The sequence below is a fragment of the Myotis lucifugus genome, unplaced genomic scaffold (genome assembly GCF_000147115.1).
Source record: "Myotis lucifugus unplaced genomic scaffold, Myoluc2.0 scaffold_596, whole genome shotgun sequence".
In the NCBI taxonomy this organism is placed as follows: Eukaryota; Metazoa; Chordata; class Mammalia; order Chiroptera; family Vespertilionidae; genus Myotis; species Myotis lucifugus.
Genome location: NW_005871644.1, coordinates 245,429 through 251,428, shown reverse-complemented (window position 1 = coordinate 251,428; position 6,000 = coordinate 245,429). Strand labels below are relative to the sequence as shown.

The window sequence follows — 6,000 nt, the reverse complement described above, 5'->3', positions numbered from 1 at the left end:
CAAAATACCATGGAATATTATAGGTAAATTGGAATTTTTAGCAATAAATCAATTACAGGATCAACTTCTGGTCAAGATGGTGGAGTAGAAAATGCAGTACTCGCCTTCTCCCACAACCACATCAAAATTACAACTAAACTACAGAACCACCATCATTCAGAACCGCCTGAAACCTAGCTGAATAGAAGTCCTACAACTAGTGATTTAAAGAAGCTACATTGAGACTGGTAGGAGAAGCAGAGACATGGAAAGGGCTGGTCCCACACCCACATGTGGTGATTAAAAATCAGGAGGGATATCTTGGCTGTGAAGGTCCTCCCTGCAAACCAAGGAGACCCAGCCCCACACCAGCTCCCTCCCGCTCCAGCCCAGGGTTCCAGTGCCAGAAAGGGAAGTCCCCATAACTTCTGGCTATAAAAACCAGCAGGCATTGTGGCTGAGTGACACGGAGTCCCAGACAGTTCCTCTTAAAGGACCTGTACATAGACTTACTCTGACTCACTCACTCTGAGCTCCAGCACTGGGATAGTAGCTCAAAAGATACCATGGACATATAGGGAGAAACTGAACTGTCTGGCATGGGGGCAGCTTTCTCCCAGACAGAAGTGCTGTCAGAGGCACTGCTCCTTTGATGAGCCCTCCCCACAGAGCCAGCAGGCCAGCACCATGTCTGAGTCTCCATCAACCTGGCTCACACTGTTAGCCCTGACCTGGTGATTCCCTGAGACCCGGCCCCACCAACCTTGTGGGCCCACCCAAGCTGTTTCCAGTGGCTTTTCCATATGAATGGCTCACGCTTCACTTTCCTAAAACCTCTCAAACAAGCAGCATCTGGCCTCAGCATGCCCCATACCTCTCGCTAAGAGGCTCCAGGCCTGGTACTAGCAGCAGCTGGCCTTGGTTCCAGGCGTGGCCTCTCCTGGGCATCTCCAAGTCCAGCACAAATAGCAGCCATCTGCAGATAGCTTTGTAACTCAAGCCTCATGGCCCAGGGCAGAACACAGACAGTGACTGATCTTGACCTGCACCTTCTGAGAGACCCCAGAGCCAGCGCACCTGTTTGACAGCTTCAGACCACTTCCAAGCACCACCCAACCACCTCCACAGTAACACACTCAGTGGGCACAAGAGACCCACTGAAGTTTTATAGGTATCTCTGGGTTGGGCCCCTACACAGCTGATCCTCCATGGTGGGCAATGGTTGCAGTCAGCCAGGCCTTGCAGCTGATCAGCCTGGGAGTAAATCCCTCCCACTGATATGCCAACAGCAGTCAAGGCTCAACTACCACAGGAGGGTATACACAGCCCATGAAGAGGGGTGGGGGCACACCTGAAGTGCCCAGCTTGGGTGATCAGGGAGGCTGTGCCACTGGACCATACAGGACACCTGTTGCATTAGGCCACTCTACCAAGCCCAGGAGACATAGTAACTCTACATAATACATAGAAATAAACACAGGGAGGCTGCTGAAATGAGGAGATAAAAAAACATGTCCCAAATGAAAGAAGAGAACAAAACTCCAGAAAAAGAACAAAATAAAGACAAGCAATCTACTAGATGCAGAGTTCAAAACACTTATCCAACTCAACTCTAAGAACTGTAAGAGGAGGGATTATTCTACATATATGTACTGTCTGACCTACCCTGGTCTGCACATCCACCCTGTCCCTTACTAGGATGAAGGGAAATACCAGGAGATACTCTAGGTACAAAATGGCAAACTGCAACGAGGAGGGTCCTTTCCATCCAATATAGATCTCACAAGTTCTGACTAATCAGCATCCTACCAAGAGATACACCTATACCAGTGTTTCCATTTCTTAATCTTTTTTTCATAATTACTCTAAAGAGCCTTTATATATTTCTTTTCCAATTGCACCCTCTATGAAATTTTAATACCTCAGATATACTGTATATCTGCTAATGATGTCTATCTGTGCTTTATACATAAGAATAAATATAAAGCTTATTTTTATTCAATGCAAGGTTAAGAAAAACTAAATTTTCTTTAACTTAACTTTGTATTTGCTGAGTAATTTTTAATGCGATTTATTAACTTATATAAATTATAATTTATCAAATTACATATGCAAATTTACAATTTCTATAATATGTAACAGCAATATAATCCAATATATAATTATTCAAAATTACTTTAGCAAAAAATAAAATAGCTGAAAATTTTAAATTAATTTCATTAAAAATATATTAAGTTTTAACCTTTGCTTGACATGAAAAAATAATATTTAACTTAATTAGCTGCTAGATATTCATTCAGATATTGTCAATATTTTTTTCAGCACTTCACTAAATGATGGGTTGAAAAGTCCTCTAATCACAGCCATCTATTCACCAGTTTGTAGTATTGATCTTCCATACATTTTGTGTACCTTTCATGAATTCAACATCAATGCTACTCATGTGATATCTAAGCAAATCCAACAAGAAATTAAATACTAAGGAATAAAATTTTGTCAGACAGAGTGAATCTTGGAGGACCGCAAACCATTATTATATGTAAGATTTTTCCCTTCTCCCTCCCCAACAAAGAACCGATTTTCAATGTCCAGAATAGGCAAATATTAAGACAGAAAGTAGATAGATGGTTGCTTAGGGCTGTGAAATGGGGAGTGCCAATTAATTGACACAGGATTTCTTTTAGGGGAGACAAAAATGCTCTAAAACTGGATTATAATGATGATTGCACAACCCTATAAATACACTAAAAAACAGTGAGTTGTATATTCTAAATGGGTGAATTATATTGTATGTAAATGATATCTCAATAAAGCTGTTTTTTAAAAAAGAGTCAATTTTCACCTGCTAGGGGGAAATATCCCAATTAAATGCATGAGCTAGGCTACTGAAGGGAGAGGGTTTATAGCCATGCTTTCTCTGTTGGAGTTACTTGGAGTTAAAAGAACAACTAACTATAAAGACTGAGCATATAAAAACAGGGTTTAGAAATGAAATCAAATATAATTACCAATCACCAGCATACTTAATTATAAACACATAATTATATATGAGACATAAATGATAATGTACATAAATAAATTACTAATAATGCCCTAGCCCAAGCATGTCAAACTCGGGGCTGGCATGCTTGGCTAGCCGGTTTGCTCAGTGATTAGAGTGTCAGCCTGTGGACTAAAGGGACCCAGGTTCGATTCTGGTCAATGGACCTGGGTTGCAGGATTGATCCCCAGTAGGGGGCGTGCAGGAGGCAGCCAATCAATGATTCTCTCTCGTCATTGATGTTTCTATCTCTCTCTCCCTCTCCCTTCCTCTCTGAAATCAGTAAAAATATATACAGTGGGGCCTTGACTTAATTCGTTCAGAGACCGAGCTCGTTAAGGAGCTCGTTAAGGAGCTCGTTAACTCAAATTACTCTATCAACTCAGTGCAAAAAATCAGCCGAGAGACAGCTGGTATCTCAAAAAACTCGTTAGTCGGGACACTCCTAAGTCAAGGCCCCACTGTATTTTTAAAAAAATAAGTAAAAATAAATGGCTAATAATGATTCTCCAATGAGCTGGTGGGAAAGGATAGCCTAACTTTAAGAGAGACCAAGTTTTGGTCTCACAGGCCTTATCTTAGGGAAGTCAGGTGATACTCTTCCCTTATCAACCACCAACCTCCTCATTGAAGCCTTTGAAGTGAGAGATGCTCCAGTTTGATTTCTTTTATTGAGGTATAATTGACATATAACATTATATTAATTTCAGTTGTATAACATAATGATTTAATATGTTTATATATTGTGAAACGATCACCACAACAGGTCTAGTTAATATCCATCACCACACATAGATACAAAATGTTTTTCTTATTATAGGAACTTTTAAGATCTATTCTCTTAGCAACCTTCAAATGAGTAATGCAGTATTATTAACGGTGGTCACCATGCTGTACATTACATCTCCATGACTTATTTACTTTATAAAAGGTTTGTACCTTTTGACTCCCTTCATATACTTCATCCCCCTCCTTCTGGAAACCACCAACCTGTGCTCAATTATCTGAGTTTAATTTTTTTGGTTTGATTTTTAGATTCCACATATAAGTGAGGTCATACAGTATTTGTCTTTCTCTGACTTATTTTACTTAGCATAATGCCCTTAAGGTCCATCCATGTGGTCACAAATGGCAGAATTTCCTTTTTTATGGTTGAATAATATTTCATTGTATGTATATATCTCTGTGTGTGTATGTGTGTATGTGTGTGCATGTGTGTGTGTGTGGTGTGTGTGTGTGTCTTTATCCATTCATTCACCAATGGACATTTAGACTGCTTCTATATCTTGGCTATTGTAAATAATGCGCAATAAACATGGGGGTGCAGATATCTTCTTGAGTTAGTATTTTCATTTCCTTTGGCTAAATACCCAGAAGTAGAATTGCTGGGTTGTACAGTAGTTCTATTTTTAATTTTTTTTAATATTTTATTGATTTTTTACAGAGAGGAAGGGAGAGGGATAGAGAGTTAGAAACATCGATGGGAGAGAAACATCAATCAGCTGCCTCCTGCACACCTCCCACTGGGGATGTGCCCGCAACCAAGGTACATGCCCTTGACCGGAATTGAACCTGGGACCCTTGAGTCTGCAGGCCGACGCTCTATCCACTGAGCCAAACTGGTTAGGGCTCTATTTTTAATTTTTTAATGAATCTCCATACTCTTTTCCATAATGGTTGCACCAATTTACATCCCACCAACACTGCACAAGGGATTCCTTTTCTCCACATCCTCGCCAATACTTCACTTCTTTATATATATATACACACATATATATATATATATATAATTTTTTAAAATTAATTTCAGAGAGGAAGGGAAAGGGAGAGAGAGATAGAAACATCAATGATTAGAGAGAATCATTGATTGGCTGCCTCCTGCACATCCTCCACTGGGGATCAAGCCCGCACCAGGCATGTGCCCTGGCGGGAAATCGAACCGTGACCTCCTGGTTCATAGGTCGACACTCAACTGCTGAGCCATACCAGCTGGGCAGTACTTCTTGTCTTTTTTGATAAGAGCCATTCTAACAGGTGTGATGTGATATCTTATTGTGTGTTTTTGTTGTTGTTTTTTAATCCTCACTCAAGGATATTTTTTCCATTGATCTTTAGAGAAAGATACAGAAACATCAATGTGAGAGACACATCGACTGGTTGCCTCCCACATACACCATGACCAGGACTGGGGATCACACCTGCAACCAAGGTATGTGCCCTTGACTGGGAACTGAACCAGCGACCCTTTGGTACTTGGGTCAACTCTACCCACTGAGCAAACCAGCCAGGACTGATTATGGTTTTGATTTGCATTTCTCTGATAAGTAGTAATGTTTTGGAGGGTTTTTTTGGCTTATAAATGACAAACAGTTATGTCTCACAGTTCTGGAGGCTGGGCAGTCCAAGATCAAGGTGCTGGCAGATTCAGTGTGTGGTGAGAGCCTGTTTCCTGTCTCATAGACAGCTGTCTTCTCCCTGTGCCCTCACCTGGCAGAGAGCCTGGTAAGTAGTAATGTTAAACACCTTTTTATGTACCTGTTTTCTATCTTTAGGTCTTTTTTGGGAAAATGTCGACTCAAATCCTCTGCCTTTTTTAATTGGATTATTTGTTGTAGTTGCTATTGAGTTGTGTTATGTTTTGCATATTACCCCTTATCAGATACATGATTTATAAATATTTTCTCTCGTTTAGTAGGTTGCCTTTTCATTTTGTTGATGGTTTCCTGTGCTATGCAGAAACTTTTTAGTTTGTAGTCCCACCTGTTTATTTTTGCTTTTGTTGCCTTTGCTTTTGGTGTCAAAAAAAAAAAAAAAATCAGTGCCAAGACCCATGTCAAAGATCCAGTTTGATTTGACAATGCTGCCCTGCCTGGCCGGGTGGTTCAATGGTTGAAGCGTCATCCTGTGCACCAAAAGGTTGCAGATTCAATTCAGTCAGGGCACATATGTAGGTTGCAGGTTCAATTTCTGGTTGGGCACTT

The 6,000-nt window shown here is 40.5% G+C and overlaps 1 protein-coding gene across 4 annotated transcripts in view; it reads right to left on the bottom strand.

The window, feature by feature from the left end:
• Positions 1–6,000, bottom strand: part of UHRF1BP1 (UHRF1 binding protein 1) — a 61,607-nt gene that overhangs the window by 19,039 nt on the left and 36,568 nt on the right. The window lies entirely within an intron of this gene.